Raw genomic sequence first — 24,324 nt, 5'->3', positions numbered from 1 at the left:
TCAGAGAAAAAACACTGCATAGGTATAAAATCAGGTAGATAGAACCTAGTAATAGAATTAAGTCAAAATGAAATATTTAAGGTTTGATTAGATACACCTCTAGTTTAGATGATTTGAAAATTATTAGACCATTCCTTGACAGGGGACAGGTGGATGAATTTAAGAAAACTCATGAGAGGTTCCTGCCAGTTCAAATTAGACTAATATTATAGACTAGATACAGTGTTTTTTCCCTTTCTCTTATGTGTAAGCTAGTGGTGGAGGTGATGGATTTTGTTTTGGTGGCTATTCATTGCACAGTTGCTTTGTGAATCTAAGGCTACAGCAGTGACCATCTGAAAGCAATAATTTACAACTATTTAAATATATTATTTAATTTAAGGCCTTCCTGCCTTGCTTTGTACACTTGTATTTTGTCCTTGACAATTTTTCAGGATCAAACCATATTTGAAGAGCTTGAAGGGCAAAGCTGAAGAAGAGATATCAGTAAAAAAAATAAAAATCCATTGAAATATGCGCATTGGAAACACAGTAAACTTGTGAGAGTGCTCATTTAGACACTCAGCAGTATTTTACTTTAGAAAGTGCCTTTGATTTTTCACTAATGCATTGAAAAGCAGATTGAACTACTTTCCTCATTGTTTGTGTTGTTTTGTTTTAATCAGTCCTTTTTAGGATTAATATTAAATTTAAGGATCTAGATCCCAACCCAGCAAAGCACATAAAATAGGGCTAGTCGGACTAGAGTAACTAGAATTTCTCACATGCTTAACTTAAAGCAAATGTGAGTGTGTGGTTGCTGTACTGCCTACATGAAAAGGGATAAAGCAAATATGGAGTAACAGAAAAAAATGTAAGCAAAACTTGTAAAAAGTTAAAGATGAGTTTAAAAACAATATTCATGTTTGCTAGCAAAAATCTTTGCTAGCATAGTCTATAAAACTTAGTGACAGATTTTAAAGTCTAGTAATGTTAAATTACACCATAGGTTTGTCCTTCTGTTCAGTTCAAGTTTCTGTTTCCCTGACATTGTGATTCAACACAGATGAGGTTGTGAAATGATTTTTTTTTTTATGAAACCATTTTTTTCTATGCTAGAATGTGCATTTCTATTCAAATAAACATTTCATGAAATTGGGTTGATTTCACTAATTTTCATATTAAAAGAAAGTTAGGAAATATTATATACCCATGAACTCTTATTTCATGGACCTACCTTTGGAGAATTTCAAAATCTTTAACAAAAATGGAGTTCCATCCTCTGCACTGTTCTGTCCATGATCTTTCACACACCATTCTTTGAGATTCTCCTTTGTCCTATCTCCTTCCAGAGGCACATCACCTAGGGCTTTTTTTATTTATGACAGAAGCAGAAGGCAGATTTTTCATTAGAACTGTGAGATGATACTCTCCTTCGTTTTTAATTAGGTTTTCATAAAGCAACGACATTTTCCAGATTGTAAGATATTTAACCGAGACACATTTCAGTGATGTTTTATTTAATATATGTGTATTAAACCATACTTTAATACTACAAATGAATATTCATAAGCCTGGGTATTGTTTGAGTAAATATCCTGTCACCAGGCTCCCTGAAGCTTTAATTATTCTCTCAAGCTGATGGTTTTTCTGATATCTGACTGCTTTTAGTCCAGTATGATATTTAGCATGTCTCTTTTAAACAGAAAAAAACTTATAGCACTTTTAAATCCCTATTAGAATATTAGGATATAGATGTATATATCTGCGCATCTTAATTTGTCTCTTCATCTGCTTTTTCTATATGAACTTTGAAACTGTATTATTGAATTACTGAACTGTTTAAAAAAAAAAGAAGACTCAAACTAAGATATGATTTGTATGAAAGTTGCTATACAAAATAAAGATGTGTTTAGTTGCTTCCACAAATCAGTGTGTCATCACATTTAAAAAGGACTCCTGTGCCATAATAGATTATTTTTGCTTTGCGGGATATGAAAATGCCATTTTATTCTTCGTTATTGAGGAGTCTTTGTTTCAGCATAGGAAACAAATGCCTCTACCTTTATCAGGTTTATTTAGCTTGTAAGTGTGTAACTATTAAAAGTAATCAATTCCAAGATGCAGCAATTCAGGCATTCTATACTAATGATAAAGTAATAGATTTCTGTGTCTGGGGATATGGAAGTTCATTGTTCCCTTCCTTTGATATATCTCTTCATCCTGAGTTTGATAAAGAGCAGAGTATAAAAACACAAGTTTTTAAAGACACAAATTCCCCAGTATGTGTATGTAAATCCCAGTGGAATTGCCCCTTGGAAGCGAAAGCAGATTTTGACCCTAACTGTTTGGTAGTTCCCCTGAAATCAGCTATTGAGAATTAAATTTTCTGCTTACTCTGTGTGTGCTTATAAATGTGCACTTATATAATCTTTCATGTTGATTTTTCCTTTTTCTTCCCACAAAACATGTCTCTCATATTTAGGCTTCACTTTAATCTAGAACTTCCCAGTTCTTGCATATGTCGTCATCTTATTTCCCAAGGCATTTGAACCCATACTTAACTATGTGTTCAAACATTTTGACTTGAAATACTTAAAGAACAATGCTGAAGAAGATTGTGGATTTTTTAAATTGTGGCCAGTTACACAAATGTGCTATTTTATCTTTCAAGCTGTCCTACTATTTTTAAAATGAAATAGGAAGGTCACAAAATATGAAATTTCATGGCAATGATTAGAGCATTAGGCCTGCTGAAATTCTGTAAATTCCCTCTTCCTTGTCCTTGTTTTGCAGAGGTCAGAGGAGAGTATAATATTAACTTTCATTAACCTTGACTCATCATTGCATTTTTGTTTTTTTCCTTCTTATTGTTCCAAACACCTGAGTGTTTTTACTAATATGCCTCTGCTTCTATGCTATGCACTTCCCATTTCAGATGAGAAGCACCCCTCATTTTATTTCTTGTTTGAAGGAGTCTGGTGCTGTCATTTAAATATATCGAAACTACAATTTCAGAAAAGTCAGGTCAATCAGGCATTTCTATCTGTGTAGACACCCTTGTCTTATAAGTATTGCTAATTCTTAGAAATATTATCCATTACATGAATTACAATGTAATGGGAGATGCAGTGAATGATGTAATGTTAAGACACTAGACTGGATCTTGGGTGGCTTGCCATAGACTTTCAGTATGATATTGAACAAATTGCTTAATGTCTCAGTGTCTTGGTTTACCCTTCATGAAAAAGGGATAACGGTAGTACTTCCTTTCTCCCCATTCTTTCTCTTATTTGTTTAAAATGATATTTTAGCTGAGGAACTTTCTGTTGCTATGTGTTTATTAGCTTTCAGCACAGCAGTGCTAGAAACAAACTTGGGCCCTACTGTCATGACTTGTAATAAGAAGTACTGTGATATTTCCTCATGTAGCATCCTATAGACTTTCATGGAGATTTTCACTGAACTGTTCAAGAAAAGTGAGGATACTTTCATGTAATTTGGGAGGTTATGGGCAAATTTCCTGTCCTTGGTAGCTCATATTTCTTTTCTGCACCCTCAATCTGTAGTTAGCATGGTTTCTTCCACATTTATGCTGCCAAAAATGTCTCTAATAGTTGTTCAACTTGCAGCAGTCTAAAGAGGAAATCTTGTGTAGGAGAAACAGGAATATTTGCACTATATTCATAGCATTTAGCTGATGCCAGCATTCAGTAGAAAGACTACAGCAAATCTTAAATAGGGCAGTCTTACATGATGAAAAGTCAATGTTTTCAGGAAATTGATAATGTCTGATTTAGCTGCGTGATTTTATAGGCAGTTCATCTTCAAAATTATCCTTCTTCATAGGTCATCGTCAGCCTTGTAGTTACAGTCTCTAGTGACCTAAGGAATCAGAGAAGGAAATAATTCTTTATGAGAGTATTCCTTTGTTGGCTGTTTCTGCATTACAAACATTTCTGTATCAGTATAGTATTATTTCTTTTATATTTTTTTCCTGCAAGGACCGCTAAAACATACAAATCTGATTTTTTGTAAGCTGTACAGCCTCCTTCGTTGTCTACATTTGTTAAAAAAAAAAACAAAAAAMAACAAAAAACAAAAACAAAAAAACCCCACTAATGTAATTACACTGATTTTGAAGTCATACCAGGAAAATCAGGTACTCATCAAAAATTAAGTATGGACTTATTTTGTATTATAACCTGAGGAAGTTTTTTCAGCAAGCAGTTAGGTTTGACAGAAAAATAGGAAGAATGAATGAATAATTGACAGCATCAGTTTAATCCCATTTATTCATGAATTTGCTTTTCTGAGGGCGAGAACTGTAGTTTGTATTGTTGTGCAAGGAGAGAGTTTCAACTTGCACAGTATGTTATCCTGTCTTTGCAGATCTTCAAATCTCTGTGTTCAAGTGATCAAACCTAATGGAGGACATCTGGTTATGTCTTCATTGTTTTCTATTTTCCTTTTTTAAAGAGCAAGTACTTTGTTTTTTATATATAATTTTGTTTAAAGCTATAACACTGACAAGGTATCTTGGAAGCATTACACTGCACTTTGATTGCATACACAATAGGTTGGAAAATGGATTTAGTCCACTTTGAAGGCTTCAGATCAAGGCAAGGTGCTTTTATGGTAGATATACTGTAGTCAGATGCAATAAATTTAACTTTAATGTGGGAAGAACCTGCAAAGAAACTTGCCAGGATTGCAGAAACACACTGAGAACGCACACCCTAACAGCAGCTTCTAGCCTGGCAGCCTCTACCTGTCCAACTCAATGACTACTGTTAGCCAGCTTCCACATAGATTCGTTTTGAAAAGTCTGTATTAACTTCTGTTGAATTCTACACTTTTTATCCAAAAAATCAGTAGTAAAAGAGATCTAGGGTGAAATCCACCAGCGTACAGGGCAAAGCCACTCTGAGTAAGTGCCTGCTAAGCTTGACCCATTGATGGGAATCAGAACTTCCTGAATATGCTATGAGAGAGCAGATGGCTTTCTTGGCACGCCAGGAAATTGAGTGCAACAAAGACACCTGCTTTCCAGCAATCGACAGTGAATTCCTGGCAACAGAACAGCCTAACGTACAGCCAGTTACAGGAGACAAACTCCCGTGGGGGGATCAGATAAGAGTCCTTCTTTGCCTGATCTTTACTCCTAAGACTCTTTTAAGGGAGACAAAACTTGAAGGCCTAGTCCCCTGCTTTCCTTTGATGAAGGCTATCCTCCCCATTCCCTATCATATTTGGGTTTCTGATGCTATTGGTCAGAGCTAATATTCATAACCACACTCCATTTGCCTGCTTCATGCTACAAGATCACAAACCTTGCTAGCAGGGCTGACTTCTCCCCCTGCCCCTGGTTTGGGCAAGGCAGCTCATCAGTATGCTTTCTGATTTACCGCCTGTAGCCACCTGCTGCGCTCCCCTTCACGGGAGGCTCCATTCCTCGGTCTCTTGGCTTGTCACCCTCACTCTTCCATGTACCATTTGCTTTCACTGGGCTGCTGTCTTAATAACAAGCCTGGTCCCTGCCTGGCATTACTGCAGCCTCTGTCCTGCCTATTCCTTTTAAAGTCTGTTCAGCTCATTCACAAGTGTTATATACCTAATTACTCTRTGTCGGTCCCTATGAACCAACGAAAAAGGCTTTTGTCAGCAAAGATGAAACGAATAAAGGTACGGCTGGATATGAGTATATAAGACAATTAAAACAGCATACAGCAGCGACTAAATGTGTGCTCTCTGCTACTTCCACCCAATTGAATTAATTAGCTAAACTGATTTGGGAGATCCATCCCTTGTCCTGTAGGCTCAGTCCTTCCTGGCAATTATTTCAAGATAAATTACAGTAGTGCACATTGTTCTATTTAGTCTCTTTAATCAAAAGTGTGTTTTGTTTCTGTGGCTAAGCACTAAAATGTATGGCTAGAAGGGGTCTCAAGCAGTTACCGAGGCTGCTCATCTGCTTGCAGGTAGGATCAAACATACCCATGCTAATCTTAGCAGATGTCTGTCTAAACTGCTCCTGTAACTTCCTGTGATGGTATTACGAACAACCACTACTGATAACCAGTTGCAAGGCTGACAGTCCTTATGTTAGAAAGTTTTTCCTAATGTTTGACTTAAATCTCCATATCTGAATATTGTGTGAGTTACTTGTCGTGTTCATGATGGACATTGAGAACAATTAGTCACCATCCTCTTTCCATAACAAATTCTTACGTATTTCAAGTATGTTATCATGTCTTCTCTTAGTCTTCTCTTTTTCTAGACTAAACAATCTAATTCTTTCAACCTTCCCTCCTTCTACATCTGTTATCATTTTTTGTAGCTTTCATCTGGATTCCCTCCAACTGTCTACTTCCTCTGAAAGTTTGGTAGACAGAAAAGGACACAGTAATACAGTCAGGGCCTTGCCAGTGCTGATTGGGGAAGAATAATTACTTGATTAGCATATAGTATTGTCATGAAAATAAATCAGACTGCCTTTTTCTGCAACTACATATCATCCTAATTTATACTTTGTTTATAGACCACTAGAAGTCCCCTGCAGATCCTTTTTGCAGTACTGTTGCCTAGCAAGTCTCCTTTTCACATTTGTGCACTTGAATTGTCTTTTGATGGTAATTTTCACTTGTCTTTATGGATTTAATGCTGATTTCAAAACATTTATCCAAATTACTGTCATCATAGTGAATTCTAATCTGATCTTGTAAACTGCTTGCAACCTCACCTGGTTTTATATCACACCAGATTTTATAAATCCCTCTACTGAAGTATCAGATCCTCAGATATATTAGGCATCAGAATTACAACTAACTTTTTTTGAGAACCCTGATGAAAAGGAATGATTGAATATCACAAGCTCTTTTTTTTGTTGTTGTGCCCACCTCTCTGGTGGGTACTGGTTATGTTGTACAACGTAGATAAAACTTTCCTGTGCTTTTCGGCTATGCCAGTGTACATAGACTCAAACTCACTGACATTTCAGCCACAATAGGCAATAGTAAGATTGTAGATTAGCCTGTGCAGAGCTTCAGGTTATTGCAGCAATATTCTCTGATGCACATCTTATTTCAAACTAGCAAGGCTATTCTATGCTGCATTTTGTTTTCTAACACATTTGTAGGGTCTTTTCCTGTTGTATTTCATTTTCTTGTCCCTGTGTTAGATTGTTAGATTGTTTGCTCTTCTCCCAACATTATAAGCAACAGGTCCTTATTGATGCTTCTTAAATTATTGCTTTTGGATTTTAAGGTAATTAAATAGCTCTTGTTATACTATACTGCTTACTTACTCTTCATTGGGTTAATTTGCTATCGTGCCTTTAACTCGGCCCCTCTTAGAAGCAGGGGGCTCATCTGAACTCTTCTCCCCTTGCATTTTCTTTGCTTGGGGGCTTCATGGATTAGTCCCTGGAGTTTGCTGCAGTCTGCATTTTTTAAATTCACTGGCATTTTTCTACTACTCTTATCATTTCCTTTCCTTTGAATCATGAGATCTTTCATTTTATAATCACTTCCATTCAACTTTCTTTTAATCACTAAATTCTCAACCAATTCTTCCTTGAAATTAAAGTCAAAACTAAAATACCAACATCTACTTATGTCTTTTGACACTTTATGGCCTCCCAGGTTACTTACTCAGAAAAATACCTGAGTATCTTTTTCTTCGTAGAAATAAAAGACATTTAATACCAAACTTTGTCCCTTTGCTGATTTTGACAGCCTTTTGAGTTTTTGTCTGCTTTCATGGCAGAATTCCTCTATCCAGGAGGCCAACAGAAGACTGTCTTTGAGGTTGTCACCAGTGATGCTCCTTGAAGTAGCCAGTAGGATTTTTTTAATGAACTAGTGATCTAATCCCTTCTGCAAAGCAATTGCAGTTAAACAACACAGCCTGCTCTGATCCTGATGCTTGACATTATTTAAAGCTTGAGCTGCATCTTTTTAAAATGACTTTGGAAGACGTTTCTTTAAGATACTGCAGTGAGTGATGTGCCTCACAGTATAACTTTGCCTCACAAAGTGATTAGATGTAACCAGCTAAGACCTTACTGTTGTGATAGATAGTAAACGCACGGTGTTATACGATCTTCTCAGAGCTGAGAACAAAACAGAGCTAAGTCTGACTGGTACTTCTAAAACATATATGGTATGAGAAGAGATGAACAAGATACATCATTCCTTTATTGAACAGTCAATGTGACTATTGGGCTTAGATTAATAAACAATGTTATAATTGATCTGTCTTTTTTTATGGGCCAAACTGCAACCCTACATCCATAGCCTTTTTTTTCCTTAGGAAAGGATGTATGTGGTTCTGCTACTTGAGCATATTTCTGTTTTTCTTTTTCTAAAATGGTCTGTAATGGTTATTTCAGACCTCTGTAAATAGAGGTCAAACAGCCACATTTCAGTTAAACCAGAACTGTCTTTTTAGCCTTTTTTTACCCTGCTATCAGTGCTGTTTCAGTAGCTCTGTGGGAAACAACATCATTTTTCTCTCTTCTGAGGCTCCAAATATTAGAATTATTTTAGGGGAGTGGTTTTGGATTCAGTTTGTAGTCAGACTGATAGGTTATATATCAATCCCTGTAATTTAAGAGTCCACAAGGAAAACAAAACATTTATTATATTCTGAGGCATTTCTAGGGGGTGAATAACTATGATTAACTGAATAAGCCATTAGCTACCACTATTACTCCACTCAAATGCAGCTGAAATAGCATTTCTTCAGTGGTAAAAATATTTGGCAGCACTGCAGTTGCAAAAAAAAGTTTACAAATGACATTTTTGGAAAGTCCTCTACATTCTTAGGAAACGCCAAAGAAATTGTATTTAAAGGCACCAGGCTGAATTTTCCTAGACTGAAGCTGTTCAAGATTATTGTTTTTCTAAATACCTAGATTTAGGTGTTTTAATAAGTGTATAATTTAGGTAAATGTTATATCTCACTAATCTTGTGTCCATATATGTATTTATATACATACATACATACATACTATATATATATATATATATATGGGGGGTGTAGTAATTCAATAATTAAAGTAGCTACAGTGATAAAGTTTAGTTTGGATTTATTAAACCTTCTCACTCTGTTATCACCATTATATTATATGTATTCTGGTTAGATCTTCTCTGCAGTAAATATATTTTTCCAACTGTTTATATCACTGCTGAAGCATATGCAACAGTAAGAGAATAAGATATAGTCTGGTTAATTTTATAATAGCAAAATTGTTAATGAAATACTGATAGCAAAATTTTTTTATTAGTGATATGGGCCAAAGAGCACAACTCGATAGTTGTACAAGTTAATCACCTTTTTTTACTTCTGATTTTTTTTAAAAAATGCTATTTTGGAGTTTAGATAGATTGTTCTTTTTAATACATCTTTTAACACTTTCTACTGCAATGCCTTGTTTTATTTACTAAAATCTTTGCTTAGAGTACAGGAATTTGCCTTTGTGCTGAATTTTTGTTCAAAAGTAGAAACATAATATTTCTTCAGGGTAAAAAAAAGAGTCTTCAGATTATTTTTGAATTGAATATTTTTGATAGATTAATCTGATTAGAAACTCTGAAGTTTCTTTATCTTCCTCTGGCTCACACAACTTATTAATGTATCTTTATTCTTTGCATAATGTCAAATCTCTTCAGAAGTTCTCGTAGTAGTTACAGTTAGAAAAGATCAAAGCAATTCACAAGAATATTTCTGTTTTAAATGCTTTGGAGAACAGGAATGATGTGAATTTGGTGATGTTGCTCTCTGGGATTCTTGGCATCGGTAGGCAGACTGCGTTCCTGCGCTGTTGAGAGACGATGAATAACTTACTTTAGATGGGGTGGTCTTTGTTGGAGCTATGGAACAAAGACGCTAGCTATAGCTGTAGTCTTTTTTAGAAAAATGATAATCTTTGCATGATTAAAGTTAAATTTGACTTTGATTTTTGCTACTGTTCCTGAAAAAAAWAAAGTGTCTATTGGCAACAGTATGTTTTGAAAAGTAAAAGGTTTTTAAGAGCCTAGTACTGAATGCCCTTCAACTTTGAAACTTCACAAGGTTTCTGAAGAGGCATCATTTTCAAAGCAATGATATCAAACAAATACCAGAAAACTACCATTATTAAAAACTAGATCCAAATCTTTGTTTGTTAGACTGATGGAGAAAATGGTGATAATGGAGATTTTTCATTGTTGACATTAAGAGTGGCTTGGTCTGTACTTTAGAAAAGTGAATTCAGTAGCTGGTAAAACAAATTTGCTTGTCTTCTCCACTTAAATTTCTTTTGGTCCTGCAGTAATATGTAGATGACTGCTTTCTTCAGTATTTCTCTAGTTATCTTCATTAATAATACAGAACTATTTTAGTCACTGTTTATTAAGAAGTACATTAAAGATTATCCTTTTTCTAAATACTTAGATTTAGGCATTTTAAAATGCCTAAAATCTCACATGAATAAATATTGAAAGAAATTATATTGAATGGTTAGTCCAGTTAAACCTACAGTGTAGATTTAATAGTCAGTCAGAGACCATGGCTGGAATAATAGCAGACATAGTCTTCAACAGGTGCAAAAACCTTGCATAAATCCCAGGACACTGTCATTTGACAATGGTTAGTGGAGGCAATTTTAAATATTGTGGTATTTTATTAGCATAACTGAAAAGGATGTGTGGTAGCACCAATAWAGATTCAATCAATTTTTTTTTTCTAGAATTTGCAAAGAAAGATAGCTGACTGGTAAATGGGGTTAATGATCTGAAGAAAATAATCTACAGAAAGATTATCCACTGCTTATTATCCAGTGCTGGACAGGATAACCATCAATACAGAGACATTTAAAGACTAAGCAGACTATGGAATTAAGAGACATTCTGTTTGCATGATTTATGAATTTGAATTAAGGGTGCCAGAATATTTTTAGTGCGAGGCCCTAGAATCATCACTGAAATTATTGGCTTTCTGATCAATAACAGCTAAGGTCGCAGACAAATCAAAAATAATGATAGATCGTAACTTGTAGCTAAAATAAAGTTATTTAAGGCAGTAATTAAAGATTATTCTTGTAAATAATTAAATGTAAATGTAGACTGATATCAGTCAAGCAATTTTCAAGATCTTTAAGAGAGTCTGTAGGTTGAAAGGTTCAACTTTCATGGCTGTTCATGCATTTTTAATTCTCTGGGGAGGCAATTTTCGCACTACAGCTTTTGGAAGTGGTATTTCCAGAATGGGAATGGGGATGCAGAATGGGAACAGTGAAGGGGATGTGGGAAGGAAGCTGGTGATCTCCACTGAGGGGCTAAAGCAAGAGAGAAGACAAAAGTGTTAGATAGCAAAGAGACATGCAAGCAAAGCAAATATATTCATTCTGCAGGTTGGTAAAAGTCTAGAAGGTAACTGCAGATAGGTATTTTTCTTCGAAAGGGAACATTGTTAAAACATGGGACATACCAAAGGACTGGAAAGAAGTGTAATAGTATAAATGTAAAGTCAGGCAGTGAAAGAGATAATACACAATTTCTGCAATTACTTGTTGGAGACAGTAAAACGAGGAAAAAAAGCAAACTGTCTTTGTTAGTTGAAGATGTCTGTGAACCATGAGTGTAATGCTGCTGTGAAAAAGGTAAATGCTATCTCAGGACATACGAAGCAAGGTCTTTCCAGTGGAGACATTGAAGTATCAGTGCCTGTATAGAAGTCCTTTGTAGGATATAGGATGAAAGTCTCATCAGCCATGTTCAAGAAAGGTTAAATCAAGCTGAAACAGACACAGAGGCGAGCTATTGGGAAAGAAAAGGAAATATAACAGGCAAGAGGAGACTAACAGATGTTGACTTATTTAACCTAGTTAAATGAAGCCTGGGAAAGAGACTGTGAACTTGTTCTCTCCAAATACTTTAAAGTGGTAAACACCAGAAAAACAGAAAAGGTGCTTATTGTAGACACAAACCTGAGAGATATAGACTGATCATGAATAAGCATAAGCTGCAAATTAGAAAAAASGTTTCTAGCCATCAGAGCAGTGAATTTCTGGAACAGTAATTAAAACAGAGTTACAGGAGAAAAATAATTTAGGATAGAGCTTGGTCAGTTTATGAAAAGCAGTAGCAGGTGTCTGGAGTCTATGACCTTCCCATCTTGTGTTCCCATGCTTTGTGTTCCTCCTATCCCATATAGCTAAGGGCTGTGGACAATTTATAGGTTCCTGAGGTTGTCCTTGAGAACCAGAAGTTCTTAAACATTCAGTGAGATGAAACACAATAATAAAAAAGCAAAAAGAGACTTTGGCTGTAAGAAAAGAGAAAAATCTAGGTCTGTTAGTTTGTCTCAGGATCTCTGCAAGTCCTCAGTGTGGTACAGCCCTGACAAAGGCACGGAGAGGTATGAGAGCTTCAGGCCTGTTTCAGAGTAGTGCTGCTGCTTTCGGTTTAAACTTGCTTCTTTGACGTTCTTGGTAGCTCAACAGAAAAGTTCACAGAGTTAACTGCTTTGAGACAGTATAGGACACTGCTCTATGCTGCCAGCAAACTATTTGTTATGTGCTTCCAGCTGATATTCAGTGACTGCTCAATGACTTTTATCCACTTTGTCCCAGTATGACCAGCTACAGGTGTGCACAAACACTGCAGCTGGGAGGCAGCAAGCACCAGCAGTGGCAGCTACTTAGCTAGTTGGTGGTGCTTTTCAGGTGGAGAGAGGTGTTGGGCTGTGAGGACTTGGCTGCTGCCTGCCTCCACTGGCACTTTATCTTGGAGAAAAGCCGGAGTGAAGAGCAGTTCAGTACAAATTACCAGATTCACCTGGACCTGGGAAGCCAACAGCTTGCCAAATCAGTTCCAGCTGACTGTAGGCTGCTCCGATTCCCTTGAAGACAGAGACATACAGCTTAGTTTAAACCCTTCAGCAGAACTGAGGCAGGGTGGGAGCAGTCCCGCAGCCAGGTCCTGCCCTCACCTGAGGCAGAGATCACACAGCAGAGATGCGCCAGCTCCTCATGTTGACTCTCAGCCTCTCCTGACTGTGTTAGCATGTCCTCACTGTACCAGAGCAATGCAAGGTTTGCTCAACCTGTCGCATATGTGCATATGACTTTGCCTTGAGGTGGACCAGAAGCACTCATGCAATCCACCCAGCTGAGGAGAGATTAAGGCCACTCATTAACACCTTTCAAGTGTTTTTTGCAGTAACAAAGCTCATACACTGAACCTTACTAGAATCACCCAAATGAGCCCTGTTCAGCATGAATGTAGCAAGTGTGGTAGCAAGTATGTCAGGAGTTGGCTTGTGTTCAAGAGCTAGTCACGTAATTGTGTAGACATACTCCAAAACTAGCATAAATCTTTGTCTTCCTCATGGCAATACAGACCGTGATAGCTACTTTAGCCTGCAAATCTGGCAGACATCAGATTTGTATGTTTCTTGTCTTGCAAATGTCAAACGTTCAAAAATCATGTCTTCAAAAATTATGAGACTAACTTTAAAATTTTGAGAAATCTTAAAATTAGTACTCTGGAAATCCCTTTTATTTTGCCTTCTGTTTTTCTAAGCCTCTTCTGAGTCTATCAGAGCATAAAGTCATGTTTTGTGCTGCTGCTTTGCATCTACAAGCATATAACAATAAACTAAAAGATGAAAATTCAGAACATCACATAACCAGTTCTCTTCAGAAGGTGAGGCTTTACAGAAAAAAATAGTATCATGAAGCTCATGAGAAATTCTCCAGAGTTAACAGCACTGTATTTGATAAACGAAGCCAAGGGCTGAGTTTGGCCAGAGTTTGCACAGCTGCATTAAGGATATTGCTTGGATCACAGATCTCTTACTGAAGAAGGCTATGTAAGAAGTGAAAAAAGCCGGGCACAGACTACCTGAAAGGAGAGGAAGAAGGGGAGGAGGTCAGGGAAAAGATGGCTATAGTCATTGGCTCATGCAGTGCAGTACATACATTTTCAGTCATACAGCAGGCAAACTGCTGCAAGTTCCCCATCCAGAGCAGAACTCATCCAATCCCCCCCAAAAAAGTTGCTGGGTCCCAGGCTGTATGTTTAAGGACTGGCAATTAGATTATCCTCTTATTTTGTACCCTAAGCATATCTGAATTGCAGAGTGTAATACGTCATTGGATGTTTGTTTCTAACTGATGTCACATATACCACTACATTCAATGCAGAAAAGCGTTTTAAATTAAGCAGAATTTTTGATGAGTTATATAGCATTCTTTCTAATAATTTTAAATTGTTTTAAAGAATGGTATATATACTATTTATATTGAGTGTAGAATTTTCTTATATTTTAAACTGTTTCATAAGATTGTCAAACTGGCAGGTTCCCGTTGGTTTTAAAAAATATTTCTGAATAAATTCTTTAAAAAATTGGAGATTTCATTATCCATTGTAATAATTATAACTAGAATTTCTTAAATTGTAGCTTCCCTTCATGATTTCAACACTCTTAGATATATTATAATACTTTTGCTTAATGTTTGCCTGTGAATTTGTTTTAAAACATCAATCATGAGAATTTTTATATAGTACAGGTACAGAATTATTACAGCAATACAGATATTGAACATCACTATTCACTTTTCCCAAAAAACATTAAATTGACCTATATAAAAGGTCATCATAATTTTTAAATTTCCTGCTGCCAGTTTAAGTATAACATCAAAATGTACGACATCAAAATATACAACATGGCGTGAGGTTCCAGATATTACCTTGATAGACTCCCCTCTAACGTCAGGGGAGGAGGCTTCATAATTAAAGTGTGTAAATTAAGGTGTGTAAAATCATCAGCACTTCTGATGGCATGTATCGAACTTGGCCTCACATGTCCCAGAATTTGGCTATGCTCAAGAGACGTTCCCTTGGGCCTGTGAGACACTTCCTGCTGTGATGACAGGACCCATCCAGTGTTTACAAGCAAATGCCTCTTCTTTTCCTCCCTCTTCCCCAGAGTGGTATCATCAGATACATATTTTTGGGTTGGGAAGTTTATTCAGGTGACCTCACTGTGCAGGTGGTAATGGCCTTGGAGGAACAAAGAAGTATCCTATCCATATATTAGAGCTCAGGGCTCTTCAAAGTACCTGCAGCGCATTCCACTATTATAGGCAAGATCTGCATATCCAAATAAAGACAAGACAGTTCAACCACTGCGTATTATGCCAACAGGTGAATTGGTACAGTCCCCCTTTCTCTGCCAGGAGATGATCGCGTTGTGATACTGATGCATAGAAAATTGAATTTGCCTCCTAGCAATTCATCTTTCTATGACTGCAAAGGAGATGAACTGGGCAGATTTCATTTCTAGACCACAAAGGGTATTACGGAGATCTTTTAGGAGAGAAGTCACCATGATATATACATCTTTCCATGTCAATAGAATATCAAGTCTTCTGCTCCTGAACAAGTTGCTACCTGGATTCTCTCTCAGTTGTATTTCTGATTGAGTGGTTTGTCTTTCCTTCATATCCACTGCTGCCAAAAGTCTCGATCCAAGGAAAGGAAGGAAGTCCTGGCCCTGACTCTGACAAAATGGCAAAAGTGGTTTTGGTATCAGGATGTCTGCGATTCTCAGTGAAGTCTCTTAAATCCTTATAATTTAAAATCCCTAGAGCTATTCTGTGAAAAGTGAAGAGGTCTGCTTTATCTCAGCCTCAGAACTTTTCACTTCCCATAATGAGAAGAGGTTTTTACGAGAATCCTTCTCTGCCTCTCCAGTCAGGTAGCGTGTTACACATCACAAAAAAATTCTGCTTAGGCTAATTAGCCTGTCTTCTCATCTTTCCTTCTTTTCCACTGAAGAAAGTAGAAAGCATTTGTATGTACTCTTTATGCTATTGCATCTCAGTAATCTTGTATTTTTCAAAGGAGAGTCAGTTTCCTTCTTTTCACTGGAAATCTAAGGGRACACATCCCTAAATATCAAATCAAATGAAATTTCTGGTTAAGTAAAGGTTGGTTATGTTCACTAGTTCCATATTTCAACTTCTGCTGATCTCCAGTTTTTCCTGTCCTGAAGTAAAAATACAATGTTGTACATTACTGTACAGGAATCAGGTGCTCTGTTTCCATTTCAGGAAGCAAGTTATTTCACTTTTGTGAGTAGCTCAGATAGTATAAACAGAATATATCATAGGATAGGAAAAGGTCGGCCAAATAACCCAAATTAGGTTAGAAGAGTGATTTGTGCCTCCCATAGGTGTGGAACTGGCTTGTAACTCCATAAAGATTAAGGTAAACTCTAATCCTTTCTTTGAAAGTATCAGTATGACTAGTTCTGTTGATTTTAGTAGTCCGACTTCAGTACGTTTCTGATGGAACCTGACAATCAAGAACCAGGCACTGATGCAAGATAAACAGTAAACAGTAATTATAAGAATACTATGAAGTTTTGTAGCTTGGAGTTTGGTGAGAGTATGTAACTGAATTATTTCCAGATAAAAGTATTGTAGTGATATGTCTTTGTTGTTTTCTAAGTGGAGGTTTCCATAGAACAAAATTCAGTTTTAGGAGGCTATGGAAAACTTCCCTTAAGCTTAAATTCAACAATATTCCAATAGTGTGAATGCTTCATAAAAGTAGTTATATAGATGTAAAATCATTTTTTAGCAAGATTGTGTATTCTCACTTGAAATTTCTTCTCCATGATACTTTCATTTTCAAACTATTTTACAAGATATTTACTGGTATTTCCTGCTTTATTTAAATAAGACTCTATGGCAAAATACTTCATTTGAACTCAGGAAACTGGGCTAGATTAAGTTATTATTAAATGAGTGTGTAACTGATTTGGAAACCATATGCAGATAGTATTTCTCAATGATATACCATTAAGTACAGTTCTGCAAGTGTGTTTCCTTGTTCTGATATTATTCAGTATTCTCATTGACAGTTTGGATGAAAGGTTAGAAAATATGCTTAATAAGCTCGTAACATAGAGTAGAACAAGCGTGTTAGAAGCAAGTCTTGGAATTGAAAATGATCTTGATAAAGTAGAGGAATGACCTAGAAAATACCAACTTTCAAGCAGTTAAATTAGGACACATACAAAACTGTACATATAGTTAGAAGTAATCAGCTTCACAAGAATACAAATGGGAAACAGCTAGCCAAGCAGCACTTCTGCAGAAAAGATCTGGTGCCATAATGATCCCAAGCTGAACATAATGTCAGCGATGTCATGGTATTGCAAACAAGGCCAGCACTACTCTGGGCTGTATGAATGGGAGTAATAAAGCATAAAATGTAATTATTTTGCTCTTATCAGCACTGATAAGGCTTCAGTTGAAGAGCTTTACCAACTTGCAGGAACTGCAGCTCAAGTAGGAAGCTAGAGAGCATTGAGGAGGGGCCAGTGAGACCAATCAAAGATCTAAAACACATGGGCCTTCGGGGAAAGATTAAAGGGTTGTTTAGTCTAGAAGTGAGGAGGCAGAAGGAAGACCTGATAGCAGTCTTTGAATAGCAGTAGGTCTCTCTAAAGACAATTGGACTGACATGTATGCTGTATGTATGGAAAAGGAGTAATAGGCTTAAATCACAGCAAGGATGATTTAATTTAAGCATCAGGAAAAAAAATTAAGCAGCAAGGAGAAGTGGAGCTCTGGAATAGGTTGCTTAGAGGGAGTTCATGTAACCTTCAGCCTTGCAGATGTTTAAAATGATTAGACAAACATCAGCAGGCATGGCATAGGTATCCTGTCTTCAGATCAGGGATGGGTGAAGTGATCTCTCAAATTACCTGCTAGTGCTATTCCATTAATGATTTCTGTGGATGTGAAAATGGAAAGGGTAATAATTATACAAACAAGAAGCACTTTGGTTATCTCCATGAAATCATAGAATATGTAACAAAAAACTCTAATATGAGTTCTGTAATTTATTGCATGACTTCTATATTTACATTAGATTTATAAGCAGTTATGCTTTTTCTAATTTTGCCCATTTCAGTAATGACTGAAAATTACTACTGTCTAATGGTCTCTATGAAATAAATAGGTAAACATAATCAGATTCCTATGGTAGGATACAAAATAAAGCTGTTTGCTTTGTACCGATTCTGTAGCAAATATATACTGCGGGCACATTCTTGGTCTTGGCTTTTCTCAGTGATGCAGTGATGGTTGGTTTCTTGGGAACCAAAATGCCTGGACTTTGCAGAGGAGTATCTGGATAAAATGTAATTGACAGGAAATCAGAGTAACGCAGTGGTCTTTTCTGACCCTCAGTTCTGTGAAACCCATTGAATTAAGTCATTTGTGAGGGGAAAGTAAGTGATGAATAGATGTTATCAATACATAATCCACATGACTAGTATGTATTAGAGTCATACACCAAACTTACATAAGCAGACTGTTTCCTGGTCTGTTGGATTCTTACTCATTCATCTTATTAACCTTCTCAATTATTTATGATGTACCTTGTGTATAGTGTGTATGAGAGACAAAACAGCACTTTTAGCCAGCAAATCTGCTATAAAAAAATTCTTCTTTATAGACATAACATTTTAATGAAGATTTTAAAATAAAATTTTATTAATTTTTATTATGTATTTTATTAATTTCAGATTTTAAAATTAAGCTACTGGGGAATGTAATGGCATGCTAGCAATATTTTTAAAATAATGTTGATTAATCCCAGATAATATGTTAGGAACCATGCAGTATAAAATGCCCCTCTCCTTCGTAAGCATCCTGTAGCTAACAGTGAGTTTGTAAACCTCATCAGAGGTTTACCTCCTCAGAAATCTGTCATTTATGAAACAGTTGCTACTGCCTGGTCTCAGCTCTGATTTACAGGACTTTTTAAAAATTGGAATCACACTCCAGTAACCAGTGATGACCAGTTATTGTTCTTTTGTCAACAGGCAAGATGAAGGAAGTTCTGGCAGCTTACTATGTCCTGGGCTCTGCAGAGTTAAGTGAGAAGTGCTCCAATGCGCTAGTGTGCATCACCTCGTGGCTTGGGGCTGACGTACTAGAAGGATCCCAGCGCTGCAGACTGAGACGGCTCTGAGCACCTCAGTACCCCGTTTCTGCTAGAACCCAGGGATGGCAAATTTACATACCAGTATTACCTGTCTGGAGCAGGTTTAATTTTATAAATTAAAACCATAAACTCTATGAGTTTCTAGACTATATTTGTGCTGTTGAGGATGATCTGCTCAGATGAACAGTTTTGCATCCATCGGAGAGACAGGTTCTTCTGCTGGACCAGAAGATGACAGTGGACTGTATATTGTAACTAACATCATTTGTAGCATCTCCTAGTGCAAATAATTGAAGAACAGGTTGCAAGAAAATCCTTTAGGAAATAAGATATGTTTTGTTTTGATCTACCAATTTTAAAAAATGTTTTGTTTTTTAAAGATAACCACTTTTACATAACACTATATGTGCAGTCTGTGTGCAGCTCTTCACTGTGGCTATATTCCAGAGATGATGAATTCCTTATGAGACACCTGAACCTTTTTAGATTTGTGATGAACCCTTAAATTATCAAAGTATCATGAAAAATAGAAAGGAAAGTTCCAGGGCTTTTATTTGACTAGATGTCTCCAATTACTTCTTGTTAGTGTCCTGAAAGGCGGAGGACAGAGCAGGAAATAGTAATGAAATACAAAATGGTATATTGCATTTCTTTTTGGGCATATGCACCTACCAGAATGTGTGTTTGGTCTAATAACCAAGGGAAAAGAAACAGCTTAACTTATCTGGGCCCTCACATGAAAAATCTTCATTTTGGGGCAATATTTGCTAATTTTGTCTCCTGAATAGCTATAGAAAAGAAGGAATATGTATATGCCTCTCCATATGTGAAAAGGACATACTTGCCATTCCTTTATTTATTTTTGCTCTTTCAAAAATTAAAGTGCCAGTTATTTGGAATGCTGTAGTCTGTGGTCTCTTTAAATTTGATTAGTGAGATCCTTTCAGCAAGATCATTCCCATTATGGTGTAACTGCATGGTGACCACAGCTTTGGGCCTGTATAATAAAGATCTGATTCAAAATTTTGTTTCTGATCATTTTCTCTACTTTTATGTCATATCTCCAAGTGTTTGATTGGAATCATGCTTATTACTGAATACTGTTTGGAAGAAGATGTGAAAGAAAAATGTTAGAGAGGAAAGTATTTGTACAGAAAGTATTTGTACAGTGAATCTCCTTTGTAGCATTATTTACACCAGGTTAAAGGGCAGAGGGCTATAAAATGTTAGTAAATCAAGAGTGATGCTTACATCCAGTTTGCACACAAGGCCCTGGGGCAAGAGAGGATTAGGCTCTTCACATCTCGAATTTATGTTCTTACCAAAGTACTTGACATCTGGTCTCCATTAATTAGTAAACTTGGAAAGGGAAGGGAAGAAAAAGCTCCAGAAAAGCTGAATCTAAACTGTCTTTGATTTGCTGTGTGTGTGATATATTGTGCTGAACATATGTACATCAGAATTTAAAAGCTAATTAGATTATTTTTCCTGGTTCTTATTTTCTTCTGTTAATGAGAAAATTTTAAACTATAAAAATATTCTTCATGTAACATGTATGAGCAAAGGCTGTGTATATACCCAGGGTTTTGGCCTGCTGAAGCTACAGCTGGCTTATTACAAACACCTGAGTTAATGTTGTTAGATCAGCCTTGACCTTTGAAATCTCTTAATCTGGTGTGCCTCTTATCCTGTGTCTTATGTAGTTGAATAAGGCTGGAAGCATGCTTAGCACCCAAGAGAGCTCACTCCATAGCGATGCATTTACATGTGAGCAAGGGTCAGGCAACAGTGCCTCTGTGGGGTTTCCTGAGCAATTAAAACTAACCCAGGACTGGGCTCCTGCTCAGATGGGGCAGCCCTGTCTTCCTCCTCTGCCCCTGGTCACACCTTCCTCCTCCCTCCCTTGCCGAGCACTAACAGCTGTACTCCTACAAGGCTTTTTGGACTGATTGAAAACTATACTGTATAAAAGTTTAGCTCTTGTGCCAGTTCTGCCCTCACAAAGAGGGTGGCAGTTTAGTCTTAGGCTGACTTACACTGATGGAGGAACCATGCCTTTGGTCCCTCTAACTTTCAATTAACTAATCCTAAAACTTTAACTTCCTATTTTAGCACATTTTTTTATGGCTAAAAACTATTCCTTCATTTGGTGAAACTACAAAGAGAATAAAGACAATTAATTAAATCCATAGAAATTAAAAAAAAAATCTTTAAAATTACCTGTGCAGTGGCATTATTTTAAGCACAAAAAAAATACATTGCTGTGAAAGGACCACATTCTTGCAATTCGATTTGTTCTGTAGACAAAAACATTTTCAGAAGAACAGGAGTGAAAGCCGTATCCTGTAGCAATGCCAGCGCAGTGTAAGTCTCTTGTGCTAACAGATCTTTAGCTATTAATGGGACATAAAGATGCTCAATATGTGGACAGCTGAACTCACCAGAATTGTAGAGGACTGAGCATGACCATGGCACCATTTGAATTTGAATGTGAAAACTAATTGCCTCAAAAGAAGGGCACCTTTAGAAAAGCTGAGAAATGGCATTTTGTCTGTGCCATAACAGGAGGTGCTATAGGCCTGGCCATTCTATCGGGAGAACTTCTCTGAAGAGAAGATGTATAACTGTTGCCTCATCTGTTAAAGGAATGATTAAAAGCCAACACAAAACAACACGGGAAAACCCTATGGCACTCCAGGAAGGGCAGAGGCTGGAGCTTTTTGTTCTTTGGCTGAATCCCCTTTTCAGAAGCTCCCACGTACTTTCCCTCAGCATCTGGACAAGCCTTTCTTTGTGAAGGGACATGAATATGGAAAGATCTCCAGTGCATCCCTCTCTTCAGTCACCTTTCAAAGGAAAGTTTCAAAAGTCATTATTTTCTAGCAACTTTAAACGTTTGATTCATGGTAATAGTGGTTTTACAGACAGCGTTAGCTGACTTTGATGAGTTGGAGCAGTTCAATATTTGCACAATTAGAGCAAATACTTTGTGTGGCTTAGAAGGCAAAAGTGTTGGTTTCTCTAACTGAATTTAGTATGTGAATATGTAGTTCACATTCAAATAAGATGGTCTTAAGTCATTTCCTTAGCAGACAATAATCCATTCCAAGAAAAAGAACATCTGTTCAGGGTCCAGACTTGAAATAAATAGTGGGTTTAGAGACAGGTCTTTTATCCAGTGTTGTCTGGGTATTAGGCTCTTGACTCTTCAGGTCAGAGCTGGGGTTTTGGTGACAAAATATAAGTGTGTTTCTGCTATGTCTAACTACACCAAACCTCACCTTTGAATGCAGTTTTGTTCCCGCTGCCAATATGCACTGCTTTGACAGCACATACTTTTACAAATAAATTTGCTTTAAATTACTCACAGCTACATTGACTTGCTTTTGAACTATGTATGTGTGCACATGCCACTGTTGATTCCTGTTATTCATACAAGGGAAACCCCAACAGTTGGCTATCAAATTTTTGTTTATTTATTATTTGTTGCATCAAAAAAGCCAAGCTTTTGAGAAACAGTGACCATATTTTATAAACAATTAGCTATTCTACATTTTAAATTTTCTATTGCAACCTTCATCTAGAAATCTCCAAATACTTTTCAAATATTAAATAAAGGAGCCTCACAACACTTTCCATGGAGCAGATATTTTTATTCTAATATATAAGTAGGTAAACCAAGTCACTGGAGAGCTAAGTAACTTCGCTAATACTTCACAAGAAGTTGCTGCACTTTAATCAAGTAAACAAAACCAATGATAACATTATAAGTAAAGCAACATTCTAAAAAGCCCTTTTAGCACTAGCTTTCTCTTTCACTGTTGTGTTTTCCTTTTGCGTGAAGAAGGCCACCCTGTAAACAGTTTCACTTGACCTCATCTTCTCCACAGGCTCAATAGATGTCCGCTCTCCACCTTCCAAGAAAAAATTAGATTCTGTTATTCCAAGTGCTAACCTGAACTGCCTCCTGGAAATAGCTGTGAATGGTCATTTTCACACTTTGTATTTGGTGAGTTCTCAGCCAGTTTCAAGGCTATCTTCTTTTCTGGCTTGGCTGGAACCTTTACTTCCTAACCACAAATGACGCTCTTGAGATCACATCTGTTTCTGAAGCAGTCACTGATGATGAAGTGAGAAAGCACCCTCTTGGGGTATGCTATGAAGAAGGAGAATTTCTGTGGTGGGGCACTGGGCTCTGCTCAAGGCCCTCCCTAGGTGATGGCCTGCAGCCACTCCAGCTGTCAGACACAAGCTACAGAGTTAATGAAATTCTCCCACTCAGTGAGGAGTTTATTTCCAAGGTGCACTGTCTCGAAAATATACTTAAATTGTGAACTGGTGAAGTTAGAAAATTGCAAAGCCGCACTGAAAATGGAGAATGTGCTGTTTTCATCAGTTCTCCTTCTCACCAAGACTCCTTATTGCCTGGGCAGAGCTTTAAAAGACATTCTGTCTTTTTGGCTTTATTATTATCATTAAAATAAGCAAAAACAAATTTGCTCAACTTTAAAAGAAAAAACAGTTGTTGCCACCTTCCAGCTTACAGGGAACCTGACAGACTCAGTATTAACTTAAACAGCTGAATTAAATGTCCCTGAATTTAAAAGTATGAGGAAGCAGTGCTTGCTAACTGCCAGAACAATGCTCTTTCTAGCTCAGTTAGCTACAGGGGGAGGCAGAACGCACTATTCATTCCTGGCCCTGTAAGGCGTGTTTAATGTCAGACGATCTTCAGCAGGAGAAGGAAAACTTTTCTTAGCTGTTTGTTATTCCTGTGTACTGGACAGCCATATAATAGTAGGAATTAATGAATGAAAATTGAACTGAAGATAGATGTGTCAGTAATATGGTGACATTTTTAAACCAATAATAGTTACTTACTATACTGAATTCCCAAGGAAAGTGATGGATTCACCATCCTGGAAATCTTCAAATCAGGCTTGAATAACCGTTCAAAAGGTGATGAAGTTCTACTGCAGGCAGAAGCTCTGTGCTTGATGCAGGGACTGTCTGATGATATGTACTCTTGGAGGATCAAAAAGACCTCAAGACCTGAGATTTGATGATCAGAATGACCCTGAGTTCTCTGTTAATCTAATCCCAAAACATCTTTTATAATTATCATCTTACATTCATTCCGGGATCTGCTTACTGTTTATGCACACAATGGTTTATGCCGGTCTCTGAGAGATACGGCAAGTGCAGCACTCTAAACATCAGTGGATGTCAGAAAAATAGGAATTTTAGTTGTACCTGTGGTGGTCAGCCAAACAATAGTTTTGTTTTCTTAAATCCAAGACCTATAAGCTCAGACTGAACAAAATAAAGCCCC

At 36.9% G+C, this 24,324-nt stretch overlaps 1 protein-coding gene across 1 annotated transcript in view; it reads left to right on the top strand.

Moving 5' to 3' along the window:
• SCAF8 (SR-related CTD associated factor 8) overlaps positions 1-20,399 on the top strand; it is a 99,854-nt gene extending 79,455 nt beyond the window's left edge. Inside the window, exon 21 of the mRNA XM_026079227.1 lies at positions 18,871-20,399. The gene's annotated coding sequence lies outside the window, so the exon portion shown is untranslated. The remainder of the gene's footprint in view (positions 1-18,870) is intronic.
• Positions 20,400-24,324: the final 3,925 nt, after the last annotated feature.

This window comes from Apteryx rowi, unplaced genomic scaffold (assembly GCF_003343035.1).
Source record: "Apteryx rowi isolate R43461 unplaced genomic scaffold, aptRow1 scaffold_495, whole genome shotgun sequence".
NCBI lineage: Eukaryota > Metazoa > Chordata > Aves > Apterygiformes > Apterygidae > Apteryx > Apteryx rowi.
Note: the sequence above shows the minus strand (reverse complement) of the source record. Positions and strands in the feature narration are given on the sequence as shown.